This window comes from Xenopus laevis, chromosome 5S (genome assembly GCF_017654675.1).
Source record: "Xenopus laevis strain J_2021 chromosome 5S, Xenopus_laevis_v10.1, whole genome shotgun sequence".
In the NCBI taxonomy this organism is placed as follows: domain Eukaryota; kingdom Metazoa; phylum Chordata; class Amphibia; order Anura; family Pipidae; genus Xenopus; species Xenopus laevis.
This window is the reverse complement of record NC_054380.1, coordinates 93,411,673-93,433,017: the sequence shown is the minus strand read 5'-3', so window position 1 is coordinate 93,433,017 and position 21,345 is coordinate 93,411,673.

The following is a 21,345-nucleotide window of genomic DNA, read 5'->3' as shown; positions in this document are numbered from 1 at the left end:
CTACATTATACTACAAGTTAATTTAAAGGTGAACAACCTCCTTCAGATCAAGGCAAGACCTATAATTAAAGCTACAGTCCACTGGGTATTCATACCTGAGCTGAATGCATGCCAACTGCATGAGAGGTGCAGGGGTTTTTTTTTAAATAGAAAACAATGCAAGTGGAATTCAAAGTCATCTTAGAGCACAAGTGACCCTCAGCAGGGTCAAGAAACTTTTTTGCACATGGTGTTGAAGTACTGTTATGTAATGGCAAGTTTCTGGCCAGTACCAACACGTACACACTGGCGCAAACATGGAAATAGTTTTCTTTTATAGGTTTTTCCTTGTAAGTATCACATATACCTCTAATTAGTAATAGGACATAAGGTATAATCTGAAGTCTACTCTATGGCATATAAAGCAGTCGTGAGAAGAGTACTTAAAATGTGACTTTCTAGTCAGTATAATACAGCACCCAGAAAATGTGACTTGTTTCTCAAAAGCAGTAAAATAAATAATGCAGATGGGAAGATACTGCAGTACTAAAATTATCCAAGTCCCTCTAAACCAGAATCTAATAATGTTGGATGATGCACATTTCAGCATGGTGGCTCTGCATGGTTCTCTACATCTACTGAATTTTCTTTCTTTTTTTCTTTCTCGCCAGACGTAGCTGAAATGGGCAGTTTGGACTATGACTTATAGCATCCTAGACACATTTTTGCAGATACATTTTGAAACCAATATGTCCTAGATATACTCTGCCTTTAAAAAGCTATTAAGCATTATACATAGGAAAAAATGTACCCTCAATGTAAAATATATCCAAAGTCACCAAAAAGTTAACTGGAATTCCAAGATAATGTCTAATTTTAAACAAGGGAAAGTTGTCCTTACCACTAATTTTTACACTATTAAGCGGGGGTGCCATGAGGCTGTGGCCACAAAATACATATAGACAAATACAAGAGTCCTCTGCACTGAACCCATTATTAATATATTTATGGTCAAAGCCTCATTGCACCCCTGTCTAATGGTTTTAAAAAATACTAGCGTGCACAACTTTCCCTTGTTTGTTATAGTTATACAGGAGCAGTGACCAGCTCCATGTTGTAGCTCCCACCCTTCCCAACTATAGTCAGGTGATCCCACTGGTGGCCAATAAAAGGGCAACCAAGTTTGGGAGTTTTACTTTGAAAGCAGCAAGTAAGTTGCAGTTAAAACTTAGTCCCTTTGTAAAATATATAATGAAGCAATAGAATTCTTAATGAATCAGATGAAAGTTGAGTGTAGGACTGGCCAGAAATGGGATGACTGACGTAGTTGGCCAGCTTAAATATATTGCAATATATGGACAAACAATCCCTGTTTTGTTTAAAGGGTAAGGCATTTCTCAATGTCTAATGTTGCCTTATTTCAAGCCATTATACCATATTATACAGATTCAACATCCCTAAGTACTAACAAGTGACATCACTAAGCATTTTACAGGCTGTTTGTACATTTTGCTTAGTATATGGTATATATTAAATTAAGTTCTATATAAAGGGCAGAATTGTGTGTTATATCTGTATTCTGACACTGCATACATACTGTACATACAGCACATGCAAACTCTAGAATACAGGGGGGTATTTTGTTGTATTCATAAACTACTGATAAGAACAAGATATTACTAGGAAATGATGTGGGGGATAAAAAGGAAGCTATGAGTAACTAATATTAGAATTTTTTCTTTAATGTTTTCTTTAATGTTTTCTTTAATTCTATAAAGTTTGTAGTTTGCCCACTTGTATTAGAAAAAAATTATATTTCACTGTTCTTTCTTAAATATCTGTTTATTTACTGTATAAATAAAGGGGTGAGACGACTCACTCTTTTCACTCTGTGTGGCATATGATAAGTTTCACATATACTGAGTTACTGATATTTGTGGATGCATCCGATGGGTGTGGAGTTTAATATTAAATTTATGGGCTTCTTTGGGGATCAGCCTCAAATTAAAGAGAAGGAAATCCAGAGCAGGAAGTAGAACATGGAAGTAACTGTGACTAGACAGCAGGTGACAATGTCCCCAAGCAAAGCCTGCTGAAATTAATCCCATCATTAGAATGTTCCTGGGGAGTAGGAACGCTGCAGTCTGTGGGGTCCTAATCTCTATCAACATCCAGAGTCTTAGCCTTGTACATAATTGAAATCAGGCAGATGGATTTGTCTCTAGTAATTGAGCTTTTGTTGGAATGTTGAACCATTAAAACACATGTTGCAGCAGAAAGATAGAAAATTCTCTTCCAATTTTGCTTGTTGGACATCAGTGTATAAGAAGTTACGCTATACAGACCACATGGCACCTGTCCCTAATGATCAGACTTGTTTATTTTCACTCTACAAGCTATATAATTCAACCAACACAATAATCTGTACCCTGGGCATCAGTTTGAATATAATATATCAGTCAGTTTTCATTTAGTATGACAGTATCCACTCATACAAATAAATACACTCATATGCAGATTAGAATATCACTCTGTGCATAATAATCTATACCAATATGTTTTCTTTTATAAACCCATTCCCTGCCAAAAATGTAGATTCTATATTGTCAGCAATTTGATTATCAGAAAGCTAGCAGCATAGAATCTGCAGTTCCATGTTTCATTTTAATCACCCTTTCCAGAGCAATGGAAAGTACACTGTGCGGATTCATATTAAAAAAAATCCTTTTCTGCCTATATATTTTCTGTGGTCTGTTCAAACTTTATATGCAGTGGAAGGCACAGTGATATATTTTTAAGGTAACTTGCACTATTAGCCAATTGTCAAATGATACTGGCCCAATTAGATTCTGAGAGCAACCTTTAAGCTGCTTTAACTTTTACCAACAGCTTAAGGTGAAACCTAGCAGTTTATGGTTTTTAGTTTATGGGGAACATGTGTATAGTAATAATTTGTTAAAATGAATTACAATAATATAGTAAATAAAATCCTGCATCATTCTGTTCTACAGCTTTTCTAAACTACAAATCCCATCATCCTCTGCCAGCTGGAGGCAGTTAAACGATGATCGGATTTTAAGTTGCTTTAGCTACAGCTTGGGGTCTCTAGCCACAGAATTCTTGTTGTAGATGAGCATGGAGCAAACTTTGGGTAAGTATATATGTTGCGCTTAGTGCTGGCCTGCCCAGTAATGTGCATGAGATACTTTTTTCCAGTTCTAATTATATTGGAATGGAGTAACAGTAATTATAAATTCAGCAAGAGAAATTCTCTTTGACCATGCATTTTATAACAATATACCTACAGACATTGTGTCATTTAGTTTTAAAAGGTGTTTGAGCTGGCAATGCCGTCCAGCAGCACGTCAGGGGTTACACGTTTAATGACAAAGATTTCTTTAGTCGATGGCCTACAGTCTCACTGGGCAGCATTCTGAGATGAAAGCCCTACTTGGCAAGACTGCAGCTCTGTAAAACCACCACATGCAGTTTCCACCTATGGAAAATTTCCACTTGCAAACCCTGCGGCCAGGTACAGTATCTCTCGTATATGCTCACTGAATGAAGGTTTTCTCATTTTCTCTCATGTCCATATGCAATGTATTAGATAGAGCACTTATTTCCAATGATATACTTACACTGCTCTTACACTAAAATGATCACAATCAGGTTGTATGATTGTCTGAAGCTCCCAACCTGAAAAAAAACTAGAAATAGATCAGAGATACTGTATGTAAACTGTGACAAGTGAACTACAGTGTTGCATATTCATGAAGCTCTTTATGCATAAATATATACGTACATATATACTACAAACTTCCTGCTATAAGTGGGATGCTGACACTTGTAGATCAACCATTGACCGCATACTAAGAACCTTCAGCATGAATGGTTTGCAAGCAGGAGAGTTCCATATAATATTCTTCTTTTTAAACTTAAATATAAAATTAAGGGGCACCTTTAGGAATAAAAAGGAACTATGAAATCAATATTCCAAGGAGTTCCATTTTTTTCTGCTTTATCCAAACGTTCCTGACTGGAGCATTCTTGTTTTCAGGAAATACATTTGATTTATATGAAAAATTAGGCAACATGCACAAGATGCATTCTTATAGGCCGAATAAATTGCAACAAGCATTTTCTACTTAAGAAGGAGGTCATGTTCCATATGCCTTAGTGCTCAGCTCTCATACATTCATAATTCCAGAATAATTAAGAAAAATGTTACATATAAAACTGAAACTATGAAACAGCTTTTTTGCAGGTGTAATAAGTTACAGTCCCCCCTCCTCCCATGGTTTTGTCCTTCCAGCTTCAGGCTTTCATCCTATCTTTAAATGGTTCTGACCCAGGGGGCAACTCAACAGCAGATAATAATAATATGTACAGGTATGGGATATATTATTGTGAAAATCCATTATCCAGAAAGATCTGAAATGCCATAGCCCATTTAGTCCAGTTCAAATTTGACCTTTTTTATTGTTTTTTCTTTTTCATAATAAACAGTACCTTGTACTTGATGTTAATATTTATTTTTAAATGTTTAAATGCTTTAGTTGACAAGGTATTGTATTCTGAATTATGAAAAGACCCTTATCCAGAAAACTCCCTGGTTCCAAGCATTCCTGATAATAGATCCTACACCTGTATTGTGAATAAATGTGACAAATCTTTACATTCTGCTACATGGTCATTGGAATATTTCATAAAACAAAAGTTCAGTTTATTTAAGCTACATGTACAGATGTCCCATAAGTTATAAAACCACCAAGATCAGTAGAATTTCTAGACAGAATTTCTAGAGCTGCCAAATCATTTCTCTCATCTCAAACACAAACAGGTTTAGTTGCCTGTATGTGGTTAATGCCCCTGATCATATTAAAGTGACACCAGCTGGAGAGAATACAACATCTTGCATCCCTTCCTCCTCTTGTTTCCATGGTACAAATCTTATTATTTGTGTCTTAGTGCTAACAGGGAAATACTGTTCATATATGCAATCTCCTTTGTTATTTCACCAGCTCTTGCATTGTTATGTGTCAGGCTGCACTGATACCAAGTTTGTAAAAGTGCTTACACTTGTGTGTATTTCCCATTACCTACCTGACCACTATTGTTTCCTGAAAGAGAAGCCTCGTATTGTCATGGACAAATTGACACAGCTGTATGTTCCACAAACGGATTCTGATGTTGAAGACTTTTGTTGGAATAATTCACTATTTTAAAGTAATACCATGGAGAATTAGGTTTTAGGCTTAATCTTTTGCGGGTTATACAGTTGGGTCTATTTATCAGCTTGTTCTTTAACTAAATTAGGTCACCTCTACAAATAAAATTAAGATACTGTTTGTTTGCATTGGGAGTTCATCACATTGAGAATACAACTCCCTGTACACTTTTCTGTACTCCAGTATAATAGACTGACCTTTGTCTCACAATAAAGCATTGACCAATAGTGTTTTCCCTTCTATTCAAAGAGCAAGAATCATGAAAATATGTAAAAGGGAAGTAACAAAAAATATATGATGTACTAATGTCGTTTTTAAATTTTCAATGGACATTTCAGTACATCTTTAAAGCATCAAAGGTCCCATCAGTCCCTCTATTTATATAATCTATAGGGTTCTAGAGAACAACTGAGATATATGCTGCTATTGCAAACTAGGTAAAGCATTAATTTCCCTTTAAATGTAAAATTATGCTGTCCCACAGAGCAAAATGACATGTTATAAAAGGTGTACATGTTACAGATAATCAAAATTTCCTATTAGTTATAATCCTTGCCTTCCTTTGCCTTTGCATGCCTGGGCAAGGCACCACATCTCATGCCATGAAATGTGATTGAGCACCTATTTATAACACCTAGAGAGCAAACCACAGTAATGATGAATGAACAAAGATTTTAGTGACAGGTTGTTCAGTGCTTAGCAGTTGGAGGTTACACACTGTACCTGAGTGCAAACATTGACTAAGGAATGCTTTTAGTGAGCAGGAAAATTTCTGCCACGGACTTTATACTGTACAACTAATGGCACTTATGATTATTTAGCTTATTAGACTTCAGCCAGAATGTAAAACATTAAAGATCAGAGTGTGTGTACAGGATATTTATTAAAATACACTGGAAGAGAATTCCAATTTGGAGAAAGGAAGAAAGAAAGAAAGAAAGAAAGAAAGAAAGAAAGAAAGAAAGAAAGAAAGAAAGAAAGAAAGAAAGAAAAATCCTGCTTTCTAGATATTTCCTTTGAAACATCTTCACTGAGAAGACAAACCTATCATATGAGCTTTTACTTTTTTGAACCACTGGTAAATGTTGTTTCTGTGATATGGAATAGCTGGCTTTGCTCATGGCTAGTTTCTTTGATCCTAGTATATTGCAGATAAGAGCTAATGCTGGAGATAGAATTTGAACCTCATGCACCTGTTTGTGTCTCACCACATCAAGGAGCATAGGGTATAAGGGGGAGGTATAACGTGATATATCTTATTTTTTTGTAGAACAGTTTGGCACACATGGGACATGCAAAAGATCTAAAGCACTTGTATATTTATGTCTTAGTTCTAAAGTGAGGATGTCAAGCTCACAGTCATCCAGCTGTTAACAACTCCCAGCATCCTCAAAAGCCTTTGGTTTGAGAGATAGCTTTGTATCATGATATACCATGGAACATATTGCACAGTGAGTAATGGTTCAATCTGAACCTGCTGAAAACATATGCAATTACAACAAATTTGCACATTCCAGTGTCTGGCTAACATTTCTAACTCCAAGAACATCACTTTAATGTTGATACTTGTCATAGCATCAGATTTCCAAAGATACTATTGCTTCATGGAAGCTACGTATACTGTGTTTACAAACTGGGTTTATGGTATATTTATTTTATATGATGTAGACAGTAAAATACAAGGTCATAGCTTGTTTTGTGCACAGAAAAGTCTTTCAAAAGTTACATTTCAGTGGAATTTGCCAAGTTGTGTATTCTTTTATAATGGTGTTCAAAGGATGCCCCCACTAAAGCAACCAATACAGTAGATCACACAAAATTGTATGCAATAACAATAAGAAACTCTTAAACACTTAACTATGTTTCCATTATAAACAGAATGGCAACAGGTCTATAAATCTAGTGTACTTTTCCTGGGAAGAGGAATCGTGCCGTTTATCAAAATCTCAGCTCAGCAGAGTGGTGGCTGCCCAGATGCAGGCAATATACATTTAAATAGAATGACAATTGCAATTTAAATAAAAATAACTAAATCCTAAGGCACATTTCCTTCAGCAAACACAGAAAGACAATTAAAGGGGAAATCAACACCATTCCAAAGTGAGGTGTATGTTAAATCTTCTTGTGTTCACAAACGTTGAAATTGAGTAACGGATTTTCCATAGGTCAACTCTAAGCCAAGACAGATTGAAAATCTTTGCCATAATGACTCTGTTAATGTTCCAAAAGATAAACATCTGCACACACACTACGGGGGTTATTTATCAAAGGTCGAATATCGAAGTTATGTGAATTTTTTTTAACTCTAATAAATTCGAATGTATTCACAACTCGAATGGGAGGTATTTATGAAAAAACTCGAACGTCTAACATTCAATCGAATAGGAATGACCCAAAAATTTTAATCAAATTTGAATATAATTCGAACCGAGTTTTTCTCAGAAAAAAACACGAATGTCAGGAAGGCTATTAACAAATGGTTCAACGGACCACTGTCATTGACTTCTACATGAAGTCGGCAGATTTTAGGTGGCGGAGTATCGTATTAGAACTGTTTCCAGGGTCGAGTTGTGATAAATCTCACATTCAAATTCGAGTTGATGGTTTTAAAGTTTTGACCAAACACATATTCAAAAATTCCTTTTCGAATTTATCATTCGAACCTAAGTAAATCTGCCCCAATGTTCTAAGCTTTTTGAAGAATATTATACATTCCTTCTCAACAGACCAACAGATGCTTATGTGCATTACATTTCATGTTTCTTCACATTTCTGGCTCTGGCTCTGTTTGGTAGCATGGTTCTTCCATTATCTGGCTAGAGACTGAGGAATTATAATCTACAACAGCTGGCTAAAAAAGATATAGAGGTTAACCCCCCCCCCCTTTAAAATGGCATCTCCAAATGTTATCACAAGGAAATTATGCAGAGGATGGATGTAAACGATGTATTTATCAGTCCAGCTTTCAAAACAAAACTACATATTTCTTTTCATTGTTTAAGCATAATTTATAAATAACAGACAATCATTGAATTTTTTTTAGTTCTCTTGCACACTGATGTTGTTTAAACCATTAAGCGTGTTGTTCACCTTTTAAATTAACTTATAGTTTGATGTAGATTGTGCTATTCTGAGACAATTTGCAACTGATTTCATTTTTTTTATCATTTGTGGTTTTTGAGTTTTTAGCTTTTTATTCAGCAGCTCTCCAGTTTGCAATTTCATCAATCTGGTTGCTAGGGTCCAAATTGCAACCATGCATTGAGTTGAATAAGAGACTGAAAAAAAGGAAAAGGAAAGGGCCTGAATAGAAAGACGAGTAAATAAAAAGTTGCAATGATAATAATTTTGTAGCCTTACAGAGCATTTGTCAGATGGGGTCAGTGACCCCCAATTTGAAAGTTGGAAAGAGTCAGAAAAAGAAGACATGTAATTCAAAAACTATAAAAAAGCAAAACTGAAGGCAAATTGAAAAGTTGCTTAGAATTAGCCATTCCATAACTAGAATTAGCCATTCCATAACATACTAAAAGTTAACTAAAAAAGTTAAAAATAACCCCCCTTTTAATTGGTATAGTTTATACCATTGACACATTTGGTTTATTCAAAGGGGGCATCTGGGCTGAGACTTATCAAACCTTAGATTCCTTATATGAGTATTGCTTGTATGTGTAGCATGGTATGCCAGGGATAAATAATATATCTACAGTATATTAATTGTTTTTAGCTGTAAACTATAAGTGTCCTACTGACTGTATCCTGGGTAGTTAGTGCAACAGAGGAGGAGTTGCTGCTGAATATAAGTAGGCCATTAAAGATAAATGCATGTCCAACAAATCAAGTTACGTGCTACCAATTTGCATTGCAAACATATAAACAAAGGATCGCATGTGACATCCTACAGTGACTTTGCAGCGGTATTCATTAAGCTCATTCACTAGATTATTACATTACCTTCTCTTGCATTTAAATCATGTTTATTTATTTGCTAATATTTTTTTCTACAGTTGCATAGCACTATGTATATAAATTGTAAATAATTGTAGCCATTAGAATTTTGTAGCCAGGTTTAGAAACATTTGGAAAAGATCAGAATAACAGGATAATGTGTCAGCGATACCATTTAGTTTCATACTTGGTTGTCCTATGGTTTAGCTATAGCTTTAGCATCATTTTCCTCGGGTGCACTGTCATTGACATCTGGCAGCATTTCTTGCCTGAGTTCATCAAATCCAAGGTATAAACAGAATTGTAAGGCTCTTGCAGAAACAAAACAAAGAACGCAGTTGAATTGTCCTGCAGTTTAAGGTAAGGTTTAGAGAAAACAGCATGGTCAGGATCAGTCTGAAAGGATGACAGCAAATCTGATAACAAGCACCGGTAAGGACAGGCAGTAGGGAAGTCCAAGTACCAGGTTTCAGTAAGGGCAGGCTACAGGCAAGACAGACAAGAAAATGATAATTTTGTCAATATCTATGCTCTAGGATCTCAGCAGGAGCATAGATGTTTAAATTGTCTTCAACTCATATTAAATTGTGCAGTATAAAGGCATTTGTCACTGTGTAACATCATCATGATGCAGCTGTCCGATAGCAAGTATGACACAAAGTGACAAAATTATCAAATGAACACCATGACACACTGGCTAAAATGGAAGAGGATTGTCCTATGCAATCTTGGTCTGTCCTCCAAAGTGTACAAGTTTCCATTAATAGGCTAGGATCTCTAGGGAAACACTAGCCAGGTTCTGTAGTGGACACTGGCAGCTTGTCTCTTAAAGGGCACCAATCACCTAAAAATTGCTTCTTCCAAATAAATCATACACTGCATGGGTGAAACAATACTATTTTTCCAATAAAATCCCCTGTTGAGAGGTCTTGAACCCATACTAGGAGGGTATTCCAGCTGTGGATGGACATGTTAGGACACACACATGTGCTTAATCAGAGAATGTCCCAGCTTGTTTATGTGAATGAGTGTGATGCATAAATAAATTGCTGTGTCCCGTCACAAATATGCACAATGAGTGAGCTGTGGCATTTGCTCAGTATGCGCTGACATGCATGTACCCAAACATGGCTGCCAGAACTCTTGAAAGGGGAATTTTCATGAAAAATACTATTGTTTTCCCCATCTGGAGTGTGCACACCTCCAGTTTAAGTGACAAGTGAAGGGAGTCGAAGCCGCATTTGCAAGTGTCTGCTGCTAAACTGTACCTGGTGCAGGGGTCAGGATGCTCAACATGGAGATATTTTTTAGAAAAATACTATTATTTCCCCCATTTTAATGAGACTCTGTTAGGTGATAGGTGCCCTTTAAGTAAATATATTTTTGTTTAGCAAAAAACCCATGGCAAGAGTACAAGAAAGAAGTCCTATGCTTATGTTGCAATACGCCACTGATATGTAGTCATATAAATTAGGTCACAGCTCAGTGCACCATATCAGAAGACCCACTGCATAACATTTCCAGTGATACAACATTGTAAACAACATCTTTGTCATTTACATCCCAATAATGTCTCACAAAAAGTTGTTGTTGCACTCTTGCACTTCTACTTGTACAGCATGTCGTTTCCTCTTCATAGACAATGTTCCAACACAATCTCTATGTTTCTTTTAAATGAATGATCAAGTGCAAAGCCTGTTTATGGCTTTTACAAGAACGTGGCATTATCAAGGATATGCAGTCCACAAAGCCATCTGTTCATCCAGAATGTCAGACATGTTAAATAGAAGGAGCTATTCCAATGATTGCAATTGAATTAAAATAGGCCAAATAAAACCTCAGGGGCCCTTCAGAATCCCTACATGGCTGTAAATATGTATTAACTACGTAACAGTCGGCAATTAAAGGCTAGTATGAAAGCAGTTAAGAAGAACAAAAAGACAATATTATTCTTGGAAACTGTTGTAATAAAAATCTAACCCACTTAAGTAATGGCTGACTGCATAGTGATGTTAATGAAGAGGCCTTTATTCAGAATGAGTCTTCACTATTTGTAAAGAGATGGAAGTTGATGTTCTTGCTAGGTAGGTTCTCCCCAGGTCTATTAACCCATTTCTTATAATGTTAATGAGAGGTGGTTGTGCTTTACTTAGTTTATTGGCAAGCTGAATGAGGATCATTTCAGACCTAATGAATGGGATAAGAACAGATCAATGAGTTCTAATAGGAAGGCTTCACTTTCAAAGGTTTGTTTTGAAGTTGACAATAAGGTGAAAAGTGCATGGATTAACTGAATAAAAGAAGGCAACGTTTGACTTTAAAAGTCCTCAAATTATGATATTGATGTTATATGTTTTATTTCATCTTCTGTAACACACATTTATATGGAATGCAGCGTATAATGTGCACATTTATGCAGTTATACACATTCTAAAACCAGAAGACACCTTATATGGATTAGAAAGAAACAGCTTGTAATGCTTCATTAACCAATCTTGAATAAAAGGCATGAATTAGTATTCACATGATGTCATTGCTCATTCAATATGATCACCCTTAATACGTTCGCCTAGAATTCCTAGTGATGTACAGGGTGCTCAGAACCCTGGGACCTCTGTATGATTCACTGCCTATGAATGTTGGGAATTGGCACACAATATCCTCTAAGATAATGAAACAACACACAGAGGAATTTTATATTGTCTGCAGTGGTTGCAAACATGCCACTTCTCAGGGGGGAGAAACAAATGTTTCTATGTTCTTTAGTTTTCAGCTGCACCTCCAAATGCCATTTCTGGGAAATGTAGCAAGTAAATTCCTAAAATCTATTATATGAATCGGAAAGTTACATTCATATGTTTGTGGAAAGCAAGGTTAATTCTAAGTTCTCGTTTTTGAGTCTCTGAGTTGTGACAAAGTAGAATTAATGTACATGTATACCCTTACCTTTCATTTAATTTGCTGAAGGCAGAGGTTGCTGCAAACCAAGTTGCTTCTTCCCCAATGGGTACTTTTAAGGAAGTTGTCTTTTAGCCAGTATAAGAAGAGTGAGGCAAATTGATCCCCTAAACTGGTTTGCTGGGGCCTTGGAGGTAACATCATTAAACTCTTCCTAAATTTTAAACAATGGGCTGAAAATATGATTGTTCTGGACTATTTTTAGCTGTGCATCTAGGTTCTAACTGCAATGTGAAGAAACATGAGAGTAAAAGGCATTTCTTTCATTCATTAATGCTAAAGTAACCTAGCATAATATACAATAACTTATATGAAAGAAAGACTGTTGTATATGATATATTTGAATAGAGACCAGCAATATTCATAGGTATACTATTACAGTTACAGACAGAATAAATTGCATTAAATGTTAAGATGTATAATACCAATAATGAGAAAATATAACAGACATTATTTACCAAGAGGAAAAGGTCCTTGTCCCATATTGCATTGTGGATTGCTAATGCTAACGTAAATATACAACTACAGAATAACAAGTACTGCCATTCATTGCTGGGGACACAGACTAATATAGTGCAAAGACTGAAACAAATACTGTGCTAGTGCTCCATGAGGAAGAATTTGAGCTCTGTGTTGAGTTTCTTACAGAGAAACATCGGGATGGAATTCAAAAGATAATGATCAGCAAAAGTGAAAGGTTTTAGGGAGGCAGACAGTAGTATATGTTGGGTCATAAAAAGGCCTAGTAAAGTATAAACTGCAAGGAGTTTCCCCCTGCACTCCAAAAAACATAAAGGCAGGTTAATTGGCTTATTATTAAAATGAACTTGTGCATGCGAATGCAATAGGGACCTTTGATTGTAAGCTATACTGGGGAAGGGACTGATGGCAATGATGTATAATCTCTGTAAAGTGCAGTGTAAATGTGCTGGTGCTATATAAATAACAACTAATAGTAATAATAATAACTGAAGAGATGAAGATCTAAAGGGCTTAGAAAATGAAATTGAAAGATTTACTTCGAGGACCGAATGAAAGTATTCTGTTTTATATTACTTTACACATGCACTTCTCTATTAAAAAGATGTTGCCGTGGGTTAAATGCCACAGTGAGCTTTATTTATCAGCACATGTGAGTGTATCATGACAGTGTAGGTATAATTGCTCTGATAAAGAATTCTCAAAACAGACACGTTTGAACTAAGCATTTACCAAACATAGCTGCAATCTGGTTTTACTTAGTATTAATAGTCATTATAAATGTGTACAAGTACTGTTTTTAGAATCTTTAATTGGTAGGTACAATATACTTATAACAGTTGGTATACTGTAGATCAGTTGTTTAAAATAAATCATATTTATTATTTCAGATATTTTTATGAGCCAAGTTCCTGCCAGAGCTGATATTTTCTGCACTGGTTGCTGCTATGACAATATACGGTAAAATATCTGAGAAATGTGTGCACTTACATGTGTTGCAGCAGAGCTGATGTATTTTTACTATAGCCATTCACATTGTTTTAAAGGGTCAATGAAGGTATTTGTAGTGCCAATAAAAAGTTGGTTGTTTTTGGCTCATTAGAATAGGGACAGAGATGACTGGAAAAGACTTTGTCAGGAATGGAATCAGGGCGGTCAGGGAACAAAAGTGCAGGTTCCCTTCCTACAGAGCTCTGAAACTTCAAACAGTTGAGGCCTTCAGGCATCCCTCAAGCAATTATTATAGCATGATACAGAAGGAGGTATCCTTTCATCTCAAGCATCAGGAAATGGGCAGGACAAGCAGGATTAAGAGTATACAGCAAAGCTGACATAGTACTTCCAACATGAAAAAATAACACTGCACCGACTTTCTCTCTTTCTGAAAAATAAATGTACATTCCAGAAATATATGCAGCAAATGTAACATTTCAGTAATCACTTACATGTAATATACAAGAGTAAGCTTATGATGAAATTGTGAGAAGCTCTAACATTTTAACAATTCATTAATAGTACAGACAAGAAGATATTTGTTGATAACAAAACTATATAAATCTGAAGATGCGTCACAGTTAAAGCATAGATTATAACGAGAATGGCAATGGCAATTGAATAACTGATATACTACCCTAACAAATGCTTAAACATTATTTTTCATTTAATTATTAAGCAGCTTGATCAATCTTTGACTAAAATGTTTCATGTATATATATATATATATATATATATATATATATATATATATATATATATATATATATATATATATATATATATATATATATATATAATCAACTATTTAATATAGTTTAGTTTCATAGGCTCAAATTCTGGTTATCATAATTGATCTTACCTTGCCTGTATTGTATTGGGCCACACTATTTATTTATAAAGTCCTAGGTCCTATTATTTTACAGCTTTCTATTCCACTGGGTATGGACTGTAAAAGTAGTGTGGATGGGCAGAAAAAGATTGCAAATTATATGTAACCAATGACAAAAAAGAGGCAGAGAGGTAGGGCATGTTTTCATAAGGTCCATACAGCTGAGAAGGACAGGATCAATTCTGGTCTAAGAATGTATTGTGTATTTGGTGACTACAAAACTCAAAAGATTTATGAGCTACTACAAATACAAAGATGTTTCAGACATCAGCCAAGGAGATAAAATGTTGAAACATTGCATTCTGCGGAACAGAGACAGTTGTGTGCCATGGGCATGACCTGTCAGTGTATTGTAATGCATATGGCCTGAAGAAGAGAGCCCTTTCATACTCTGTTGAGAGCACTGACGGTCAACTTGAGGCCCTTTAGCCGTTGCTAAACTATAGCTAAAACCGTGGTCAGTAAGTCACTTACAAATGATGCTATGTGATTTAGGATTATGTAATTATAGAACAGAGGACTCCATTAGGCTCCTTTGTCATTATTCTATCAATGAAACCATGAATTACATGCCTCCTGACTATATTAAGCACATTATTTCTGCCATATATCATAATTGATTTAATATGTTAATGCCCAAAACTAAAATATAATATCTAGGCCACAGCTATCTCTAGCTAGTTTTGTTTATAAAAGTTTGTTTTAATTAATTACTTGTTTATGACATACATTTTTTGACAGTGTCTGAGATACAAAATCCTATACCATACCAAGACAGCCTTAAGAATCTGGATTTATCCAACTGCAGGCGCACACCCTGGCCCTCCTTGAAACTGGATCCCTGGTGCTCAGCAAACAGGGCATCGGCAACCCATCAGCAGTACAAGACAAAAAAGTTCACTGGCACACAGGTAATGCTGGCAGGGTGAAACCCTTGCTTTAAATTTATTTAGTGCAGCATGCAATGTTTTGGGGACAAACCATTTAACAAGCTTACTGGAATCTGGAACCTTAAGGATCTGGAACCAAATTAAAACCAACAAACATATTCATATATTTCCGGCAACAAATACCCCAATCAAAACACTGATAACAATGATCCCTGAACTCTCTGTGAAAAATTAGAAAACACATGGACTAACAAAAATAGCACAGCACACCAAAAATGGCAAGAATTGAAATAAAAAACACTAAATAAATATGGGAAAGGCATAGCAACAATTACAAGAAATGGAAACAAGGAAAGCAGTCAAACCTCAGCAGTCAAAACTTAGCAGTCAAACAAAAATGGACAGTCAACCACCCTCCACCCCTCCCTAAGACCCCTCTTTTACAGCTCCTTTATTCTTTTAATCTATGTTTTTCTTCTAACCTGCAATTTTTGCATGTAACCTGAAAAATCAATAAAAAACTCAAGTTAAAAAAGAAAGTGTCTGAGATATATTGATTTCCAACCCAGATTTTTTATACAAGAGAGGATTTTTGGGGTGTTTCCCATTTTCAGCTGTACCAAGTGATCTAGGCATACCCCCTGCATTTGAATCCCTTGACTTTCGTAGCCATAACCCTAACGGTGTGCCATAACCCTAAAACGTTTGGTGCATGCCTCATTTATTTTAGAGCCCTTATTCCTAATATTGAAACTTGGCACACAGATCCCTAGACCAGACTTGGAATGTATGTTAATGAGTGTTCAGCACTTTTCAACTATTTGTAATTTCTTTGTGGGGATTTGTATTCATATACCTTTTTGACATTCAGGCAAGCATTTCTACACAAAGTGCCTAATCGCGTAACTTTTGTCCTGGGCTGACTGCTACTGCAGCAAACAATGCGCTGTGCCAATTAAACTTGAGGAACAACATCAAATTTAGCAATTTCAATTCATTCTTACTAAAGAATTAACTCCTCTTTCACCATGTATTAGCAGAACCATGAAGGAATTTACCCCAGAGAGAATTTTTTTTGCACTTGCCAACAATTTAAACCTGCATCACTGCCAAAGTACATTTATAATGAATAGGATATTGCTTAAACAAGAAGTTGCTGTAAAGGCAGTTAAGGGTAACAGCACACAAGGAGATTTATTGCAGTGATTTTAAAAAATTAGATTCACCGACTAGTCATTAATATGTCTTAACTCCAAATCTCACCTGTACTGACCTTGAAACTAGATGTAGGATTATCTACAAGAGTGAAAAGGCAATTTCTCCAATATTACTCAGTTCTTCCTTCAGATCTACACCAGGAACTGTCTGGCAAACCACTGACTTATGGTTTAACTACTTATAAAATGACTATATGTAGCATTCTGAGCGCACCCTATATCAGTTCAGTGCAATCCTTTTTTGGGGGGGGGACATACTGGAGGTTTGCCAGGTAAAGGTTTAGATGTTTTCTTTTGTTGTCTTTGTGTTTTTTTCATCTACAACACAGCAATTATATGGTTTATAAGATATGGGATCTGCAAATTTCAATTACAGTGAAATTGTATGAAATAACCCTACACTGTGGATGAAATGCACAAAGGATTGCCTGCGAATTCCACACCTTACCCTTTGCAGGAGCTTTGTAAATGCCAAAGGGCATACTGTAAAATGCCATAGACTGGGGATCCCCAACCATATTTACCCGCAAGCCAAATTCAAATGTAAAGAAAACTTGGAACACAAGCAAGCAAAAAGTTCTTGTGGGCACCAAATATGGGCTGTGATTGGTTACTGATAGCCCCTAACTGAACTGCTATTTTTGGCAGTACTCGAGTTTTTTATGCAATGAAAACTTTAAGCCAAGAACTTAAAATAAGTACCTGCTTTATGGGCCACTGGAAGCAACATCCAATGGTTTGGTGTGCAACACATTGCTTGAGAGCCACTGGTTGGAGATCACAGCCATAGGCAGTCCATATTTATTGGGTCTGTCAGGGGCAGTTTGGACCTCTGTGAATTTAACCCAGATACCTTGAAAAAATAGAAATGGAACTCTCATACAGAACTAAACTATGCTACAGGTAGTTTGGACATAAACAGTTTGAAGCACCTGACTAGGTTGTAGGGGGCTTGCTAAAACCCTGAATTCAAGCTATACTGGTCTTTATTTAAGTTGAGGTTGTCAGGATAAGAGAATACGCTTCCATTAGTTTAGCAATGTTGTTAGATCTATGATGTGATGTACTTCCCAAGTGGGTTTTAGATTTGTTTAAATTACTTGTCTCACAGTGAACAGAAATATCAATATTTGTGTGTGTTTTAGTTCCATAGTCTGTAATTGCAATTTCTGAAACAAATGAAGCTAAGTGCATGTACAGGTTAATGTTCATCCTTTATGGCTGTGGTCCCCAGACCATTTAATCTGGTGACCCAAAGCAGGTCAGGAAAGCCCATCATTAAGTACAGTACAGTATGGGTGAGCTTGGGATGACGCCTATTTGCCCTCTCAGACATACCTGGAAGCTAAGCTTAAAGGGATTCTGTCATAATTTTTATGGTGTAGTTTACTCTACTACGTAAAAATGTAATTCCTAACCAAACAAGTGTATTTTTTCTTAGTTGTAATATTAGTGTCTAGGCAGCCATCTCAGGTCATTTTGCCTGGTCAAGTGCTTTCAGAAAGAGCCAGAGCTGCACTATGGAACTGCTTTCTGACAGGCTGTTGTTTCTCCTACTCAATGTAACTCTGTGGTCCCCAACCAGTAGCTCGTGAGAAACATGTTGCTCTCCAACCCCTTGGATGTTGCTCCCAGTGGCCTCAAAGCAGGAGCTTATTTTTGAATTTCGGGCTTGGAGGCAAGTTTAGTTGTATAAAAACCAGGTGTACTGCCAAACAGAGCTTCAATGTAGGTTGACAATCCACATAGGGGCTACCAAATGGCCAATCACAGCACTTATTTGGCACCCCAGGAACAGTTTTCATGCTAGTGTTGCTCCCCAACTCCTTTTACTTCTGAATGTTGCTTGGGGTTTCAAAAGGTTGGGGATCCATGTGGAGTCACAGTGGGACATGGATTTATCATTGTTCTGCCGATGGGCTGCTGGGGGGGGAAGGGAGGGGTGTTATCACTTCAACTTGCAGTACAGAAGTAAAGAGTGACTAAAAATTATCAGAGCACAAGTCACATGACTGGGTGAAACTGACAATATGTCTAGCCCCATGTCAGATTTCAAAATGAAATATAAAAAAAATCAGTTTTCCCTTTAGAAAAATGGATTTCAGTGCAGAAGTCTGCTAGAACAGCACTATTAACGGATGCACTTTGAAAAAAACACGTTTTCCCATTACAGTATCCCTTTAAAGATTGCTGTTATAGACTCTTCTGAACCATGTCACACCAGGCATTTTCTCCACCAACATATCTAGGTCGAGGGAAAACACACCAATCTACTTCCATCGGCCTCAATATCATTGTACACTAACATGCACAGCATCAGCCTGGGTTTCCACACAAAAATGCAAGCTTTGCATTTCCCTAAATAACTGGCCAACACTTTTGGGGAGAGACCTCCTGGTGTAACATGGTCCTTATTGAATATCTGATTCTGCAATGTTTTCATTTGCAAGGAAGCTTAAACCGAACAAGGCACCAAACACCTGCAGAATGTTCATGTACCCTTTGATCTGATTTTTGGGTCAATTTTCATGGGGACTATGACTTTATTTATCTTCAGAGAAGGGAATCCTTTTGTTAGTGTAATGTAATCTAGTAGGGCCTGAACCAACTCAGGAGAAAGGGCTGATTTTTTTTCCTCTTATATGAATATAAGAATATGCAGCCATGGTAATAAAAGTCCACAGAGAGAATGTTCATTTGAAGGAAGGCCGTCCTTTTCCAAGCACACTGTCCCTAAGAAAGGCACAACCATTTGGATGGTTGTAAAATATAATGAGCTCATATCCAGCCTTGCCTTATTCCGGTCCAGCTGCGTAACCAGGGTAATCCTATCGAGCATCCTAGTCAGTCACATCAACTCCACGCCCTTCACAATGCTGGTCTGTTTGATCTCTGAAACAAGATCAAACTCTTGGGCTTTACACATCCTGTTTCCTACACATGTAAAATCATTTTATGACCAGCAGGCAGAGTTCATCTAACCAACTCTCATTAGGGTTTCAGATATGAAAAAGCCTCCACTGTAATCTAGCTACCTTCAACTGCAAATGCTTGGAATGAGCAAGGGCAAAGTAAGAATTAATTTGAAAACCTAAAAATCATGAATGCATTCTCTTTCACTTGGTCCTAAATATTTCTTATTTGTTGGTTTAGGCTGAGCAGCTTCAGAAGAATGTCTCACAAACACACAAGTTGATGGCAGAAAAATTGCACTTCTGTGAAACAGCATGCAGTAACAATCATGAAAATATTGCTGAAATATTTTTTTTTTCACGAAGTGCATCTATCACAGTACCAGAAACCCACTACAGTTGCATTTGGATCAGATAAGCAGATTTTAATAAAAGCTACAGGACTGCAAGTTAGAAATACCACATACTGTATGTACATTTGCAGAGAAAAGGTTGTTTAGGGTGATGATCATCTCCTTGTAATTTTATATAGATGGGGAATTCTTGAAGCTATATTTTATTTATGGGGCATTGGACAAAGGGGGTCTGAATTCTTAGAACCTGAAAACTGCTGAAATAGAAAATAGTAACTTCTTTCCCAAATCAGATAAGTCTTGCATATGGCAAAATGCTTTTCCAAATCCAAAGCAGGTCTTTATTCATATTTCATTTAATCTCATCAGACACTTATATTTACTTTCACTTTCATTGCATTCCTACAGTATTTGACACGCATACCACCAGACACAACCTAAAGTGCCTGTTTTGCTATAAATACTGCCCACCTTCTATTCCCATTAACCACATAGGACAGATATTGTCAGCTAATGCAGATAATTCTGACCAACATCTGTCTACATATAGGCTTAAAAGAGGTGTGAAATCCATATATTCAACACATGGGCTTCACTAAGTAATCGGCTTTGACTTGAGAGTTAAAAGATTGGTTCTGCCCTTGGTTTGTCCACCTGGCCTACCGTACATGTTGCCAAATTGGCCAATAATCTGTACTTTGGCCATAGGGCCAATGGTGGGATCTTTAATCTATATTACACGGACATCCTGGGCTAAATTCTTCCTGTGATCATATTCGTGTGGATTTGAGTTTAGCAGATCCATAGTTCAAATGAATTAAGCACCTTCTAATTGATTCAGATCTGCTTAGTTAGGTCACCTGTAAAACAAATGTATCAATGTTATTTAACAATCAGTGTCAATGGCTATATCAAATTATTCCAGGTAATTCAGGCATGGATCTATCAGAAAAGACAAAATATTCATTATATTCATTTTCAGAGGTTTATTTCATTTTTGATGCAGCAGGCACTTTAACTTGCCAGGAAAACAAACATGTGAGAAAAGTGTCTGTGTCTTTGCTGACAGTTTATTGCCTACTTTGATCTTAACAAGGGCAATAACTTGTTCAGTATTTACCAAACCTATATATAATGGTTGCATGTTCAGTGAGAAGTCATCTATAAAACAATGAAGGACAGACAAGTAGACAAAGACTGTTACAACAAATAAAGTTTCAGTCTGATTTTCCTATAGCAACAGCAATACATGCATTTCTGTAGGATGAAGGATTATTATTTGTCACCAAAGGTCTGTCATATTATTTGAGGCATTTTTTTATAGTAGATTTTATATAATGTTATATTGACTGGCTTTGTGTAAGAGTGAATGTCTGGTATAATATTCCTTGGTCAGTAGACAAGGTTAGTCCCCTGGCACTGCCAGGCCAAGCTGAAGAACTCACAGGCCTCAGCCTCTCACCCACACCCATCATCTTTTACAGACAATGTGTTA